Below are 18909 nucleotides of genomic sequence, written 5' to 3'. Positions count from 1 at the left end.
ATGTATATATAAGTCCAAGGTTCAGCACAAGATATCCGGCGATTACTTCTTTTATCCATGTTTTGAGTATTTGACCAAGAAGTGGACGTCTCTTCCTTGTTCAATAAAAAAGTTAGCACGAGAAAGACAAAAAGAAAAGGGCAGCTCTTGTTTAAGCCGCACGGTGGACTCCAAGAAGGATTAACAAGGAGCCGAACAGACGACTCTTTCTTGGACGCACGAAAGAGTTTAAGAGTTAGTTCTTCGGCCACGCATAGGAGCAAGACACATGGAAATTAATTTGTTTTTAGAGTTTTACATCCAATTGAGTTATTTATTTTTAAATAATATGTGTTTCGAATTAATCTAAGCATGTAAAACATTCGAGCTTATGAGTGATTGTAATTCTCACTCTCCCCATTGAGTAGGTACCAACACTCGTACCAAACCACATAAATCTACGGTATCCTTTATTATTCTTAGTATATTTCTCTAACAATTTCACATTGACTTAATTACAAGATGCTGTGAATTTCAGCATTAATTTTACAACACTAGTCAAAAAGAAATGTATTATAAAGAAAATTTTGATAAACTAAGGATCCATTTGTTTCACAAAAAATGAAAAATTTGGAAAACTTTTTTCCTAAAAATGACCATTTATATCACTTGAAATAATTAGTCAATAAGAAAATGTTTTCATTATCTACAACAAATTAAATTTAAATATTTTTCATGGACAATGAAAAAATTTCTTTCATTCATTTTTATAAGCAATATAAACAATTATTTTTAGGAAAAGTATTTTTCATATTATTCATTTATCACAAAACAAATAGAACATAAGTATATCCAATTTTTTCAAGCGTAAATGGTATGAGTAAGTTACTAGATTCATATGACCTAAGAAATTCGACGTTCAATTGCTGTAGCCACATTTTTTTTTTTTTTGGCTTTAGAGTGATATAAAATTGAATAAAAAAAAAAACCGACTTTATCTGGAAGTTTATATGTACTTCTTAATTATTCATCCTTCGTATATTTTACGTCTATTTTAAAATTATGAAAAATTACGACTTTATTTATGTTATAATATCTCGTGCATGGCACAAGGGTTTTTGTTTTAGTTTTTAGAAAAAAAAAATCACATCTATAGCACCAAACAAGGAATCTTTGCCAGAGGCATATTCGACTGTTCCTGCACCGGGCCTTGTTTGTTTTTCGTTGCGCTTTGCTTGTGATTGTTTTCATTTTTTTCTTTTTTAGTACATCTGATTTTTTTTTTTTAATGTACATCTGAAGAAGAAAAAAAAAAAGAATCAGCAAAGATACCACGCTACCGCTAAATCAGCTTGCGAAAGTGGGCACTGAGACCCGTCCAAGGAACTTCCCAAACAAAAAGGCAATCTCTCAGTGCATGTTCAAGCTTTAGCCGAAGAATCCTTGCACAAATTGCTTTAGCGAAAAGCATGCTGACGAATGATGAAACAACTTCGGAAAGTACGTAGAATCTGATTAAGAATCAGCCAGAATCCTATTTTCTAAGGCCTTTTAAGATGATCTCTAGGGAGGCATCACACAAACTGATTGGTCTATATCGGCCTATGGGATCCTGATAATTGAAAAGCCACACGTTCCATGTTGACCATGTCATCCCCAACCACACCCCGGAATGTCAGGAAAAAACTACGTTTGGGAGGCGTGGAAGACGAAGATGCTGACACTGGCACGCACGTGCACGAAAGGAAGATGACGAAATGAGAGCCATGGAATTATGATAATTGAACCACTGTAGTAAGAACCACGTGCATCTGCGCCAAATTTGATGGACTTTGTCTTTGTTTGAAAAGCCGCACGTCCCATGTCAACCGTGTCATCTTCAACCCCATCCCGATGTGTCAGAAAAGAAAACTACGTTTTGGGGAGGCACGAAGGCGCTGACCTTGGCGCGCACATGCACATGAGCAAGCAGACGAAACGAGAGCCGCGAGCTCTCCTCCCCAACATCCCTCTTTCCCAAAGATGCTCTTTGTCCCCCGCCTCCTTAAGGTTCTCGCCAATCTCGAGAAAAACATTGAATAAAACTTTATGAGGCTCGCAACACGAGAATTAATATAAAAAAAATTCCCCATCACCTAATAAAAATAATTAAAATGACCAAATGAAGTCTTCGCAGAGTGGTTGAATTTGTATAGAAATTGATAAAATATTGGTCATACAAAAGAAAAACAATTAAAAAGTTATTATTACTAAAGAAAAATGTTTATAAATGACCAGACACAACGTGAGAGATTGGGTAAACTACTCAAAAGAAAAAAATCTTGCCCTTTTGAAAGCCACCACTTTGCAACATTATCATAGAAAAGGCATCTTATAGGATTGTCCGAGTACTTAAAGACGGGACAAGCCAAGAACATGCGAGCCCAATGGTAACTCCATGGTTCAAGTTTTCTTGGAGGTTTTGAATCGTGTTATTTAGGTTGGATTGGATTGGATTAGGTTAAGCTAGGTGAGGGCCTCATTTAAGTTAGAAATCTGAAAACTTATTCCAACTATTTATATGCTTGTGCACTCTAGTTCGGCCCTTAAGTAAATTATATTGCAAAGTGATATGTTTTAGCTATATTATGCAAAATTCTTCTAATTAGAATTCAATTTATTTAAAGGTACATATTGTGCTTAAAGGCTAGCTTGATGTGCAAATATATTTGGCTTACTAAATTTTTGAAAAATATAGCACTATATGGACATGGAGATCTTGATTCTAAGTACATTATAATGGGAGCTTTCCTTATGTCACCACAAAGAGATTGAGAAATTGGTTAATGAGCATGAATTTGGCAATGAATCCATATAGCTAATTTTGTCTATGAAATGATTACTATAGATTATAGTACGCCCTTGTATTGTTTTTTAAATTATAGTTCTTGGAGAGTGTCATAACCCAAGCTTTCATTTTATTCAGAACCTAGAGGACTATATCTAGGTCCAAAGTTGAGAACTGCTTTTGAATAAGTTCTATTTTAAAAGGGAAAAGGACACCAAAAGTTTCAAATTTTGCTCATCGTGATGTATTTATTCAAATTTTTATTACATCAAAAACCCTAAATTTGTACCCGTGTGACACATTCATCCCAAATTTTTATTAGTGTGACACATTTATCCCAAACTTATTTTCTATGACACCAAAAACACCAAACTTTTTGTGTGACATCAAATTTTTGGGGTGAATGTGTCATATGGATATAATTTTAGGATTTTTAGTGTCATAATAAGAAGTTTGGGGGTAAATGTGCTATACTATACAAGTTTGGGTTAAATGTGCCACATAGATATAAAAAAAAATGGAGTAAATGTGTCACATTGCACAAATTTGGAGAAAATGTATCATATAAGTACAGGTTTGAGATTTTTAGTATCACATAAAAAAAAAGTTTGGTATAAATGTGTCATAATAGGTAATATTGAGATTTTTGGTGACTTTTACCCTCACCATTCATAAACCTAGATGGACACGACCATCGATGATTGATGCATAATGCCAAGGCCAAGCCAACAGGTTTTGACTGGCATCATTGACTTACACCTTCCACTTTGTTTGGGAGTGGCACACACATGCACAAGAAGAAGAAGACGAAGTGAGAGACACATGGTCTCCTCACCACCCTCCTCGGCCGTCTGGCCCCCCCAAACAAACAAACACGATGTTTAAGTTTGACCACCAATGATTGATGCATAATTCCAAGGTCGAGCCAACAGGCTTTAACTGACATCATTGACTTACTTCCTCCATCTTGTTTGGGAGTGGTATGAACAGGAGGAAGAAGACGAAGTGAGAGCCATGTGCTCTCCTCACCACCCTCCCTGGCCATCCCCTCCAGATGAACACGATGTCCAAGTTTGACCATCAATGATTGATGCATAATGCCAAGGCCAAGCCAATAGGCTTTAACCGGCATCATTTACTTACTCCCTCCACCTTGTTTGGGAGTGGCACGCACATGCATAGGAGGAAGAAGACGAAGTAAGAGCCATGTGATCTCCTCACCACCCTCCCTAGCCACCCGCCTCCCCCACCTCCCCCTCCCAAGATGGACACGATGTCCAAGTTTCACCATCGATGATGGACGCATAATGCTAAGGCCAGGCTAATAGGTTTTGACCAGCATCATTGACTTACTCCCTCCATCCTATTTGGGAGTGGCATGCACATGCACAGGAGGAAGAAGATGAAGTGAGAGCCACGTGGTCTCCTCACACCCTCCTTGGCCGCCCGCCCCCTAGATGGACACGATGTCCAAGTTTGACCATCGATGATGGATGCATAATGCAAAGGCCAAGCCAATAGGCTTAGACATGCATCATTGACTTTACTCTCTCCACCCTATTTGGGAGTGGTACACACATGCACAAGAGGAAGAAGACAAAGTGAGAGCCACGTGGTCTCCTCACCACCCTCCCCGGCCACCTACCTCCCCCTCTAGACAGACATGATATCCAAGTTTGACCATCGATGATGGATGAATAATACCAAGACAAAGTCAACAAGCTTTGACTGACATCATTGACTTACTCTCTTCACCTTGCTTAGGAGTGACACGCACATGCACAGGAGGAAGAAGATGAAGTGAGAGCCATGTGGTCTCCTCACCACCCTCCCTTGAGCTGCCTCCCACCAACACACAACCCCCCCGCGCGGGCAGATGGACAGATGGACACGATGTCCAAATTTGACCATCGATGATGGATGCATAATGCCAAAGGCCAGGCCAATAGGCTTTGACCAGCATCATTGACTTACTCCCTCCACTTCGTTTGCACAGGAGGAAGAAAACGAAATGAGATCCATATGGTCTCCTCACCATCATTCCCGGCTGCCCCCTTCCCCCAACCAAAAAAAAAAAACAACCTTACCTTCCCTCTCTCCCAAAGATGCTCTTTTGTCCCACTGTTTTTTCCCGTATCTGATTTGTTCTAGCAAATAAAAAAATGATAAACATATTTTTATGAGACATTGGACACGCGAATTAATAAAATTTCGCCATTACCGAAGATAAATTATTTGAAATGACCAGAAAAAGTCTACACCGGAAAATGGGATAAATTATTTGAAATGACTAGAAAGAGTCTTCATCGGAAAATGGGTGAATTGTTTTGTGAATTGATTAAAAAATGACCACTACCAGAGAAAAAAATGTTTAAAAATGACTAAAAATGTCTGCCTCAGAGATTCAGTAAATTATTCTCTTCATTATTGCACTTTTGAAAGCCATTATTTTGCGGCATCATCTTAGGCAAGACGCCTTACGAGAGTACCCCCACACTCCCTGGAGATTGGTCCAGCCTAAGGACCTTAAACAAAGGCCGTGGTTATTGGAGCCCCCGTTCCACGTAAATAAAACGGAAGGGTTAACCGCGGAGGGAATTTGTAACCAAATTTGGTAAACACCTCCCCTGCCTGATCCTAGCTCTGCTGCACTGGCCTCTCGATGACTGCCAGTCCAGTATCTTAGAAATGACGACAGCTTGAAATGGGCCAAGAACATGTTGACCTAGTGGTATCTTCTCGGTTCAAGTCCTCTTGGCAGGTTTTAAATCATTTTACTTGGGTTGGGTTGGGTTGGGTTGGGTTGGGTTGGAATGGGCTGGGCTAGGCAACGGACTCATATCATCTAACGAATAAACGATAATTTAAGCAAGAAGCACAAATACCGTGCACTCCGCATGGGGCTCTCAAGTAAACCATTACGTGAATGTTGTTGCACTTAAATAACCAAAAAGTGGCAATTTGCTTTTGCAAATAACCTTGAAAATAATCGTTACTTGTTTTCTCTCAAAAGCTATATATAATTATCTAATTATAGGTAGGTATGCCTTGGGTCAACCAAACGTATTTCCAGTACCAAAGTTTGAGTTTACACGAAACATAGAAAAGGAATTTTCTGACGGTAGTATTATGGTCGATTTAATTAACAAGAGTATGTGTATTCTATTTTCAAAATTTAAACGCATTTCCTTCATTGTGCTAGGCAAAGCACTTATCTTATCCAGCAAATCAACAGGATAATTTAAGTCATATACTTTTTCCAACTACTTACATGCCCACGCGATCCGTGTGTGGCTCTTAGTAAATTATGTTTTGAAGTGAAATATTTAAGTTAAATCAAGCAAAATTCTTCTCATTAGCAGCGGATTCATGTTATTTAATACATTGTGGTCAAAAGACAATTGGATGTTCAGATTTTTTGGATAGCTAAAATTTTGAAAAACATATGCATTGCATGTACATGGAGATCTTGACTCTAAATTCATAATAATGCGGCTAAGAAGATTAAGAAAATCAGTAAAGTGTCATGAATTTCAGGAGTGAGTTTCGACTCCCACGCCCTGTAAGGAAATAGAGCAAAAGTATGAGAGTGATAGTTAGAATAGAAATAGAGTAAAACTGACAAAAAAAAAAATTAGGATGAATTTGGCCATGAATACACTTAATTTTTTCTGTAAAATGCTTCCTACAAATAATAGTATGTTTTTTGTATTTTTTTCCTCAATATATGGTTCTTGGAAGAGTACCACCACGCTAGCTTTCATTTGATCCAGAACTCAGTGGGCATTATCTAAATTCAAAGCTTAGAACCGGTGTCAAGCAAATTTCAGAGGAGCAAATAGCCATTCTTTCGAAATGATAGCGCAAGTAATCCTTGCACTCTCGATACCAATTCCTCCCTTATTTTCATTAGATTAAGAATAATCAATTGGACCGTCTACAGAAACCAATTTTCTCATGGACACAACCTCAGTTTGGCCGTTAGATGGGTTTCGTAACTAGGGATCTCTGCACTACCTTTTGATTAAAAAATTTCTAAGGTGAATGCTGCTGAAGATTTGTTTGACACATGACTGCGGCTCATTGAGGAACCGCCAGTAATGGAGAATAAGGCCATTTGAGCTTCACAGTGGACCCAATGGCAGTATGCGCCAGGTCTAATCTTGATATCCTTGGCTCCTCATCAACCTAATCTTTCCTCTAAATACATATGTTGGTACAGATGGCTCGCTAGTCTTCATACTCGGTCTCTTCCGATGATGAACGCCCGGACAAGATAGAACTACCAAAGCACTTTCTTCCAGCAGGATTAAAAAAAACTCCATTCCGCCAAAAGTGGCACGTCGACAAATCCCATACATGAAAGCAAACTCATATCAAGAGTTTGCAAAACGCAGAGCAGTGATCCAAACCCAATCATGAAGAATATTCGATAACTCAAATAACCATATGCATAAACTACATAACACGGGCTATATTCAGACATTAGATGTCGTAAAGGAGAGCTCTTTCTAACTCCCCGTCACCAGATTGCACGACAACCTCCCCCAGCCTGAGCAATTATCAGAAAATTACAGCAGCAACGACTTAAATTCGCAATTTTTCCACTTGCCACCTCACTCCCACTTACCTATTGTCGCGACCTCTTTTTTTTCGGTGCCCGCAATCGAGTGCAAACGCCTAAAGGAGGCTAATGGCTCGGCTGAAATAATTAAAGCCCGGACTCTGCCAAGTCCACCAATTCACGACTTTAATAGTCTGAGTTTTTAACTTGTAAATCAATTTTTAAAATGGAGTCGCCACTAATCGATTTGGGGTGGGTTGATTAGAAACCCAAGTGAAGTATCGGGAGAAATACTCACTCCTGCGCAACCAGAGAAATTAGGATCGGGGACTTGATTACACTAGTTAATCACTAATGCCCTTTCGGTACCTAATCTTGTTTAAACCTTGAGGTTTTTTGGATGTTCAAGGGATTTTTCATGCATTTTTGGGAGGAAAAACATTTTTTGAGTCTTTTTCTAATTTTTTTTTACATAAAAAGCATTTTTGGATTTTTGATCTTTTTCTGAAAATATAATTCATTTTTTTTTGGCTTTTTCTGACTTTTTTTGGCTTTTTTTGGGAAAATATGGACATTTTCGATTTTTTGATTTTTAGAAAATAATTATTTTTTTTATTAAAATAATAAAAATGAACCGGGTCGGATCTAGGGTTGGGTCCGACCCGGGCTGTTCGCCCAGAACGCAAACGGGCCTGCAACGCAGGCCCGACTCATTTTTTTTTTCTTTTTTAAGCGTAAAAGCCCAAAACCTATTTTTTTGGCCAACTTCACAAAAATTCTAGCCCAACACAACCCAGCCCACGCGTCCAGGCTCGACCCGGGGAAACCCTACCCGGATGCCAACCCGAATCCGCCCGACTTCGACCCGTCTTCCCCTTTGCCGACCCGGTTTGCTGGAGTTCGCAAGATCTGGCGATTTGCGGCGCTGATGAGGGACGGAGGGGGTCAAACGAACAGCAGCCCGGCGTCCGACGGCGGCGGCGTCGCAGCCGGCAGCCGGCCGCTCAACTGGATCGACGACGGGGCTCGTGGCGCAGCGATAGGAGACGCGACGAAGGCCCCGATTCACTGAGGTCGAGATCCGGTGATGGATGGGGCTCGAGAGGGGGGTGCGATGACGGTGACGGGGCGAGCGAGACCCGTCGTTACCTGTTACAGCGACGGCGTCGACCTGGCCTCAGTTGCGGAGACAGTGAGGTAGCACGACGAGATCTAGCACCATGGCGGCGTCGGGGCACGGGACCTCTTCCGATCTCCTCTCCTCTTCAGCCCCTCTTCGCGGATCCAGAACCCTCCCCTCTCCTTCGGCTTCAGTTGTTCACAGATCTGGGCTTGCGGGCGTTCGGACCTCCCTCGAAGTCTCTCGAGGGAAGCTTCCGGCGCTCGCAAGCTTTCGATCTCTGCTTCGGTTCCTCTCTCTCCGGGTTCGCTTGTCGTCAGCCTCCACTCACTTGGATCTCTCCCCTCGGGCTCGCTTGCCGCCGGCCTCCCCCGAAGTCTCTCGGAGGGAGGTCGTTCGAGCTTCGCGACCCGATCTCTTGCGTGCTCGCTCTTTGATCCTCCCCTGAAGTCTCTCAAGGGAAGATCTCCGAGTTCGCCGTGCTTTGTCATCGTCGGGAGGAGCCTATTTATAGGCGAGGGGGCTGCCGGTCGATGGAGCTTCGACCGCCGGTCTTCGCACGCCGAACGGCCTCCGCCGGCCGAACCGGCGTCCCGTCCGAGCTCCTCCAACAAGGCGTGCTCGGCATTGAAGGAAGCTCATGATGGCGCTTGAGATTTATCTCTTCCGGCCGACGTCGGCCTACACTCCTCGGCCGTAGGTTGTCCTTCGTGCGCGTGAGTTGCAGAGGCGGAGGGGAAGAAGAGGGAAGAAGGAAGAAGAAGAAGAAGAGAGAGGGGGCCGGGCTGGAGGAGAAGGAGGCTGGGCTTGGGCCCGCAAAAGGGAGAGAAAAAGGAGGGTTTGGGCCTGGCTGCCAATTTTTTGTTTTCTTTTGTCTTTATTGATTTTTTTTTTTTTTTTGTTGTTTTTGTTATTTGTTATTTATTATCTAAAAAAAGGAAAAATAAAAGAAATTAAGGCCTAATTAATAACCTAATCAAAATTTTAGGTGTCAACACCTATGAACTCAAGATTCATGCCCACCACAGGCCTACTTAACAAAAATCGACAATTCCGCACGAGATTTACACTAGATTCCCACTTCGACTACGTAGACAGCACAAATCCCCAAATTCCCCTTCTAGGCAGCATAATTCAACCGAAAAAAATAAAAAATTGTGCCTCAAAACACACGCAGATTGATCGAAAGAGAGTACCATTCCTTGACCCACTTGACGGTGGGGGTCTTGGCCTTGAGGAGGGGGTGCCGGTCGAAGATGTTGTGGGTGTAATGAGACTCTATCTTCAGATTACGCACGCTCCGTCGCTTCGCTGCACCTCCACATCCAAATCAAAGTTCAAATTGATTCAAGAATTAGGGTTTTAGCACCTCCAGATCCAAATCAAAATTCAAATTGATTCAGAAATTAGGGTTTCAAAAAATGAATTCGACCCAAATTGAGGGGAGATAGAGAGAGGGAGGCTGTGCGACGGAGTTATCGGAATTTTTTTTTTGGGTCAGAAATGGAAATATTTCATTAACTAAGCAAAGCTTGAGGAGGGGACAAGACCCAATTCAGAGATAAGTAAATTTTCTTGTAGGCTTTGGTTATTGAGTCTACAACAAGGTTGGCCTCTCTAAAGTAATGGACTATCTGGATATTTGAGAAGGGCCTCAATTTTTCCTTACACTTACTGACAAGAGGTTAGTGAGTTCTGAGCTATTCATGGTGTGGACTAGTGGCAAGTTGTTTGACTCAATAATAAGCACTTCGTGTCTTTTAGAAAATAAGTAGTTGAGGGCTTCCCATAAAGCTAGGGTTTCAGCCATTAAGGGAGAGGAGGCTCGGACCGATTTAGCCACTCCTCCAACCATCCTCCCACCCGAATCTCGGTAGATGCAAGCTATGGAATTCCCTAGCAAACCAGGTACATACGATCCATTGATGTTGATCTTATAAGCTCCTTCCGGCGATGGAATCCAAGTCTGAGGTGTTTCGACTTCTCAATTTCTAGATCTGCCATTTTCAAGGATCCCCAAACGAGCAAAGCGTCGATGGTCCAAAGCTCTAGGCCGAGATCGCAACTCTCCTCTTCTGCTCTACCGCCGGATCCGACGTCTACTTCGGCTCTCGGCGTTACGTTAACCAGGCGTGGGTCATCGCGCGGCCCAAGGCACAGCTCTCTGCACGACTCACCTTCTTTGCTTCCCAATCTGTCATCTTCACTGGCTCCTAGCGCTCTGGTACTAGGTTGCAAGCTCGCCGCTCAACCCTCTGTTCCCAAATCCACCTACTCGGCACCTAGATCCATTAGCAGCGTGATGGTGCGAGGCTCTAAGCTGAGTTCACAACATTCCACTTCTTGCTATGCTGCCTGATCCGGCGTCTACTTTGACTCTCGGCGCTCTGTTACTCGATCTCAGCTCACCGCTTGGCCCTAGGCGCATCTCTCCGCTCGACTCACCTACTCGACTTCCCAATCTGTCATCTGCTTTGGCTTCCAGCGCTCGATTACAAGGGCGCGACTCACCGCCCGATTCTCGATTCCCCTATCGCAGCTCAGCAGGTGCTCTGTCTCTAGATTCGCTAGTTCTTGGATTCCATTGATTGTAGCTTTTCAATGCCGCTTGAGCTAAATCAATGATGGCCGACGCCTTTGGTTCTCTACCCCGAAATATGGCCTGGTTACGGGCCTTCCAAATATTCCACAACGTTGTAGCCACCAAGTGCAGGTTTGAAGAGTTAATTGCCTTGTCCTTGAGTTTACAATATCGTTCTTCGATCCATGTCAAGCCCTGACCTGATATCTTAATTTTTAGCACAGGGTTGTCCCATATTTGTCGTGTCCACGAACATAACAAGAAGAAGTGTTCAACCATTTTCCTCTCATGACTGCATAATGGAGAAATGGGGTCAAGTAATATCTTCCTTTGAAATAGGTTATCCTTCGTTGGGAGAGCGTCTTGACATAAATTCCACATAAAAATTCTTATCTTGGGTGGAGTGTGCAAATTCCAAATGTCTTGCCAGAGGGAGGGTGAAGGTTGAAATGAAGTTGTGTTTGGGGTTTAATTGGGATAGTCAAGATCTCTTCAGCTAAATGTTCATCAAAGTGTGCCGTGAGGGTCATTTCGTCCCATCTGCCTTCCTCTTGATCTATGAGGTAGATACTAAGGAGGGTTCATTAACATTCACAGGGCCTTCAATAATACCTCTTTGCAGCCATTTATCTGCCCAGATTTTAATCTTAGATCCATCGCCTACTTTCCACATGACTTGGGGTGCTATCGAATTTCTCCCTAAGACCAGGCTTTGCTATCCCCATGAAGGTTGAAGACCCTTTGCTGCATGCCAAAAATCTGTATGGGCTTAATATAGTCCCTTAAACAAGCTGCTCCAAAGAGAAGATCAGTGTTGACCCAGTCGCCAAGCTTGCTTCCCTAACATTGCTTTATTGAAAGAAAGAAGATATCTGAAACCCATTCCCCCTTTATCTTTCTTGGTCTTCAAGGTATCCCATCTCTTCCAATGAATGCCTACTTTCTTTTCATTAGTCTTCCCCCAAAATGAAGCAATTTTCTGTTTAATAGCCTTGCAAATAGAAACCGGGAGTTTAAATACTGACATTGCGTATTGTGGTAACGCTTGAACCACCGTTTTCAGCAAGAATTCTTTTCCAGCTTTAGAAAGTAGCTTTTTCTTCCAACTTTCCAATTTTGAGCTGATTCTCCTGATGACCCATGCAAACATTTGTTTTTTAGACCCTCCCCAATTTGAAGGAATACCCAGATATTTGCCAGTTTTGTCAATAATAGGAACCCACAATTCCCTTGCCATATTATCTTTCAAAGATTGAGGGCATCCTTTATTGAAATATATTCCCGATTTGTTCAAATTAATCTCTTGTCCAGCAGCCAGGCAATATTGATTCAGAAGCATGGCTAGATTTTGACATTCTAGAATGGTGCCATTCATGAAAAAAATCGAATCATTAGCAAATAGTAAGTGAGAAAGAGTAGGACAGCTTCGATTTAGCCTAATCCCCGTAATACTACAATTATCCACAGCTTGCTTCATCAATGAGGACAAGACATTTGCAACAATAATAAAGAGATAAGGAGATAAGGGATCCCTTTACCCGAGTCTTCTTGAAGGTTGAAAGTACTGAGGAGATTCTCCATTGAATTTAACGCTAAATGTGACTGTAGTAACACATTGCATTACCCATCTCACCCATTTCTCTCAAAACCAGTCTTTAGTAGGCATGCCTCCAAGAAATCCTAGTTCACTCGATCATAGGCCTTCTTCATGTCTAATTTAAGAACTGCTTGGAATTTCTTTTTCCTGCTTCTGATTCAAATTTTATGCAGCACCTCCTGAACAATAAATATGTTATGCTGAATTTGCCTCCCGCCTACAAAGGCACTTCGTTCTGGTGCTATAATTTCTGGTAATAGGGGTTTGAGTCTATTAGCCAGCACTTTTGAGATAATCTTGTAGCCAAAACTGCATAAGCTAATTGGATGATACTGATCCAAGCTCTTAGGATTTGGAACTTTCGGGATAAGGGAGATATTTATTCGATTCAGAGCTGGTGAAAGAGAGCTGGTGGTCAAGAAGTTCTCCACCTCCTTAAAAATGTCCCATTTTATGTCTTCCCAGTGATGATGATAGAACATATGCCATTAAGACCATTTGGGCCAGGAGCTTTAGTAGCGCCTAGTTGGAATGTTGTATCTGCGACTTCTTCTAAAGTTACTTCCGCAAGTAATATTCTGTTCATGTCAGCTGTTACTAATGCAGGTATTTGATCGACCACTGGTGCGAAATTCTGAGGACCATGGGACTCATATAGCTCGCTGAAAAATTGCACAATATGTTTTCTCAACTGATTCTACTCAATCAACCATGTATTTTCTACATTTTGTAGCATAGAAATCTTGTTTCGTTGTTGTCTTTGGATGGTTGTCGCATGGAAGTATTTTGTATTATGATCTCCCAATCGCAGCCAATTAATTCTAGAGCGTAACCCCTAGTACATTTCTTCTTACCTCCTAAGCTCATCAATGTCACCTTGTAACTTTTTAAAGTGTACCTTGTTGAAGGGATCTGAAATATTATTTGTGAGGCATTGTATCTCCTACTTCAACATGCTGATTCTCTTCTTTCCATTCACAAATTTCTTTTTGCTCCATTTAGAAAGTGCAATTTGAACAGCATAAAGCTTTCCAACTAAATCTTTTTGGTGCTGAGTTGTAGTTTCCCAAGACTTTAACACCACATCCCCGCATTCGGCACTCACAAGCCAAAAGGTCTCAAATCTAAAAACTTGGTTCCTTCTAGCCTGAGTTGGTTGAAGAGAAAGAATGATAGGGCTATGATCCGAGCTTACTGCAAGAAGGGCATATGCTTCAGCTTCTGGGTACATCAGCCGCCATTCTATCGTGCACACCACTCTATCTAGTCATTCTTTCACATACATTTCCCCTTCCCTGTTATTAGCCCAAGTAAAAGTACATCCCTTGCTGTCTATGTTCATTAGTGAGCATGCATCCAGGCATTCTCGAAAAGCAGTCATCCTGAAGTTTTTAGCCAGTTGCTTTCCCATCTTTTCCCAAGAAAATTGCACTTCATTAAAATCCCCCAAGCACATTCAAGGCAGAGTATTTGTAGAACTGATCTGTCGCAATCTCTCCCAAAGTTGGAGCCTCTTTAGGTATGTATATGGAGCATGAACAAAGGTAATCATCATTTTTATCACCCTTAACCCCCTCTTCACATTTCAGATTCACAAAGCTTTTAGTCATTGAGTCAATTTCCAATGAAATCTGATCATCCCACATAATAGCCAAACCTCCTGTCGTACCCACAAGATCAACTACTAAACAACTCTGAAATTGAAGTCTTCTCTTTACTCTCTGTACAAACTCAGTCTTATTTTTTGTTTCCATAAGAAAAACCAAAGAGGGCCTAAATTGAGCCGTTAAGGCTCTCAATTCTCGGACCGTCAAGAGTGTGCCCAACCCTTGACAGTTCTAACTTACTATATTCATGGTTCACTTAGTGGCTTATTAGGGCTAGCCACCACAGCCCATGCTGCAACTTCTTCAGTCATCTAAATGGGAGTGTCCAGAAGCTGAGTCTCATCCAACCAGCCTTGTGTTGGAGTTGTTGATGCCTGATTGCTGGCTCTTCTTTGTTTCTTGGTTCTTGGTAGATGGAGTTTTTGGTTGTAAGAGGGTTGTCTTTCTGATGCTATTAGAGGTAGTTACTGGCTGGAAACTTGGATTGTTTAAGTACTTCGGACCGGTGAGCATAAGTGCTCTCTTCCCTGAGTTGTACACAGTTCTCTCTATGGTAATGTTGTAGTAAGGATCCATTAGCATCTATTTAGGACCATCCTGCTGAATATTCTAATTAATGATTAGAGGGATAGGCTGACCGTCTTCCATAACTTCAATTTGTCTTGGCTACTAAGGGGTTTCGGGAACAACCTCTTCGACACTTTCTGCTAGTGATACTTCATGGTAAAACACTTTCCAGAATGGGCTGTGATCAGAAGTTTATGCTTTCAACCAGCTTCCAAAGCACCCTCCCAGCTTAGTGTGAGTCCTCGTCATAAGGTATGTCTTGACAATATTTTAAAAAATATTTTCGAAAAATTAAAAATTTCGAAAAATTAAAAGAAATGTAGGGTTTGTTGGGAATTGCTATGTCTTGCTTTCTTAGTATAATTGGGCATTTATTTGCTCATCTATTGATTATATTGCGTGTTTAATTTGCATATTTAATTATGTTTAATTGCACGTAATCAATTTTACTGCAATTAAGATCTTGGTAGCTATGATTATTACTTTAATGATTGCGCACTCGCTTGATCACCTCACATGTTATTGGATAAATATAAAATCAATCCAAACTGCCTGATAAAAATATTTTCTTTTAAAATGAACAAGATTAGGTACCAAAAGGGCAATTGATTAATTAGTGTAATCAAGTCCCCGACCCTAGATTCTCTGGTTACGTAGGAAGTGAGGTATACTCACATACCTCACTTGGTTTCTTGCCGACCTCAATAGGCTAGTGGCGACTCCTTTTTGCGAATTTCTTTAGAATACCCCAATGTCACGCGAGGTATGGGCTTGGGAGAGCCTGCGCCTAATCAAGGGTCATGGGTCCGTTCTTTAGGCAATACCCCTAAACTTGTTTTCTTCCCCCGAGGGTAGGTCACGATAGCTTGGCGACTCCGCTGGGGACTTCGTTTTAAATCTTAGAGAACTTAGGCCAAAATTAATCTTGTTCAAAAATATTTTTGTTTGGCAACAAGGGTTCTAGGTACGTCCCTAATGTTAAAGGTGTTAAACGTTTTTGCAGAATGGAAGGTATAAGGGGAAGTGTTTGTTCACTTTTGTTTTGCAGGGAAATGTAGGAATGTATAGTTTACTTTTTATGTATGAAGTGCTGATTACTTATAAATAATCATGCATGTGTTCATTGCATTGCACTATATCATAGCACACACTACTTGCCGCTGGACCTGGGCCGCATAGGATCACTTAGGATGGTGTTGAGGTTGATACCACTCCGACTACAACCATGTAGTACGAGTCGCCCATCTCTACCCTGAAATTTATTTCTTCATGTCGAAGGTACCCACCCCGATTTACAACCTCGCGACACGGGTCGGTTCTTTGACGAAGCCGGAGTCATGGGTAACACGACCAAGCCGCAATCTTGTTGGTTCGGTCTGGTGATCCTATGGCTCCATTTTGAGCCATATAGAATAGAAATCGAACCACATCTCATTTGCATGTCTATGTGATTGAAAAAAAAAAGAGAGACAAAAATCGGCACCCATTGTAAGTATCATTTTCCTTTTTATTTGCTCATTTTGTATTGAACCTCCGTCTTGAAATTTGTAAACATCAATCGATTACCCTCGGTGCTGTAAGCTTATAATTGAAAAAATTGGCAATCATTTTTGACAAGTACACATTGAATGCAAGTTCTAAACACTTTGATTTGGCCTTGTTGAACACATGGTTTTGTTTAAATTTCTAGTTATGGGCTCAAAATCATTTTGAAAAAAACAAACAAACAAACAAACAAACTTTCAAGTTGTGATTTTATATTGGGGCACAAAAATTGAAATTGCATTTTTATATCAAATTCTCTCATTCTCACATTTTGGGACTAAAATACAAATCATTTTGTGTACAAATTTCTCAAGATAGAGGTCACTTCATTTTCCTAGGAGTAAAATCACAAATCAATCTTTTGAAAATCAATGACACTTTTGCATATGAAACTTTTGGAATAGAAGTGGACATTTGATTGATGGCCGTGGATTGATTATTTTAATGATGTCTTCTTTTATGATAAAATATTGGCGAAATACTAAAAATTTGTAATAGAGACTGTGGGGCATGTTCCGTCGCCTCGATTTTATTGTAAGAAGCGACCTCATTGAGATATCATTTTCTCTCATTCACGTACGGACATTGTCGTCTTTTTGCAAGTTATGTGCAATGCTCCTTGACATTCTCGTGGTGACCACATAAAGAAGTGAATTCTAGAGTTAGGACAAGAGTTTTTACTTTCATATGTGCAAGAGTTTCTTGTATTTTATCATTGTCTTTATTCTTGTTAAGAATCATGTTTTCCATTTTAGGTTTTGATTGCGAATCCAATTGATGCTTTTGTAAATCATACGACTCACATTTTTTTTTTATTTATAATGATGGAATTCAATTTCGTGAAAATCATCCTAACAAAAAAAAAAAAAAAAAAAAAAAACAAAACTCAGAAGTGTTTTAAATGAACTTTTACGTCTACCTTCAAAATGTTTTGAAAATGAATTTCGAGAAAGCTTTGCTTAAGGCCCTCTCTTCACATGGTCGCTTTCTCGGGTAGAATGAAGAATTTATTTAAGACCGACATCTGCCCCTTCTAAAAGATGAAAATGTAGGCTCGTGAAACTTGAGGAGTAAGCATGCGTCAAGGCATCATTGGCGTCAATCTTCCAATAGAAGCGGAATGAAGCTGAATTTCGTTCTAGAAAGTTCTTGGGCATCGCCATCACCAGATTGTTTTTTATGAGTTTTATCAGGAGCCGCATCATATGTTACTAAAAGGCTAGCATTAGGTCTCTTGCGCATTTTGGCAATTAAAGCATATGAACATTTGGCTGCAAGAGCTTTCTACAATCAACATTAAAGATTCGTGCCACAAAATGCTACTTTGTTATATGCTTTATCACAAGGAAATGAAGCAAAAGCCTTAGGTGCCAAAATAGCACATCAATCTCATTCACTTTGCCTGATGAGACAAATGAAGGGAGTTGCCAAGCATCCAAAAAGGCGAATACAAAAACACGTGAAGGGTAAATTGTATCGATTCCAATTGCTCATTTTGATAGCGTCTCTGACATAATTCTTTCTTTCCTTTGATAGGAAGACATCAAACACTTAAAGGCGAATGCAAGGGAAGGGTATTGTTGAGTTAACACATGAAGGTGAATCCAAGAGATGTTAGTGCCCAAAGGATGAAAGCGAATGAAGGGTAACTATGTATCGTTTCTAACATTTCAATCCCTAAAGATTTTTGTGCTAACATATTCTTTCACATTTTTTTTACAGGGTTATCGAGTCACCATGCTACAAGTAAGTACCCTTCTTCTCATTTTTTTTAAGAAGAAAAAAAAGAAAAAAAATGGAGAATTTCCATTACAAAAAAAAGAACCTTTGGCACTTTCCTAGAGATAAGCACAAAAATGAATAATTTTTACAAAAAAATTCTACGAACTTTTTGAGCATCATTTTATCTCAAAATTGTTTTCTCGTTTTGTGGGTTATTCATTTTGAATCAAATTTCCCTATGGAGATTGATCTACTCAGATGATCTCGACAGAGTGAAAGGGAACGTTAATCATGCCAAGCAGGATATACTTAGGATGAAGAAAGGTGAGCCAATTTCCAAACACATCATTCAAACACTTTTGAGAGTTGAGTGAAAAACAACCTTCTCTTAGGACAAATGATTCATTCGCAGTAAGATCGAAATAATAAAGGCATTTCCTTCATCAATCCCAAGTATTGCACTAATCTCTTATTACCCCTTTGGGAAGAATAAGGATGATCCTTCAAAGTACCCTTGTTACCAATGACCCTACATTGGGGCAGCATAAGAGGTTACGATCGTGTCATAGAATGAATGATTGAGAAAGGTTCTATTACTTTCACTTGCATCAATCTTCTGGTGGTAGTTTCAGAGGAATTCTCATCAGAGCTTGACTCATCCCAAAGTGAAGAAGAGCATTTCCTTCTCTATCCAAACACTGATACCCGTTGCTTTAACCAATTTGGGCCTAATTGTTCATTTCTGAACCCCGAGCGGTGATCATCTCCCTTCACTAGGGCAAGGCATAAAGATTGACCAC

This window comes from Eucalyptus grandis, chromosome 7 (genome assembly GCF_016545825.1).
Source record: "Eucalyptus grandis isolate ANBG69807.140 chromosome 7, ASM1654582v1, whole genome shotgun sequence".
Taxonomy (NCBI): domain Eukaryota; kingdom Viridiplantae; phylum Streptophyta; class Magnoliopsida; order Myrtales; family Myrtaceae; genus Eucalyptus; species Eucalyptus grandis.
Note: the sequence above shows the minus strand (reverse complement) of the source record.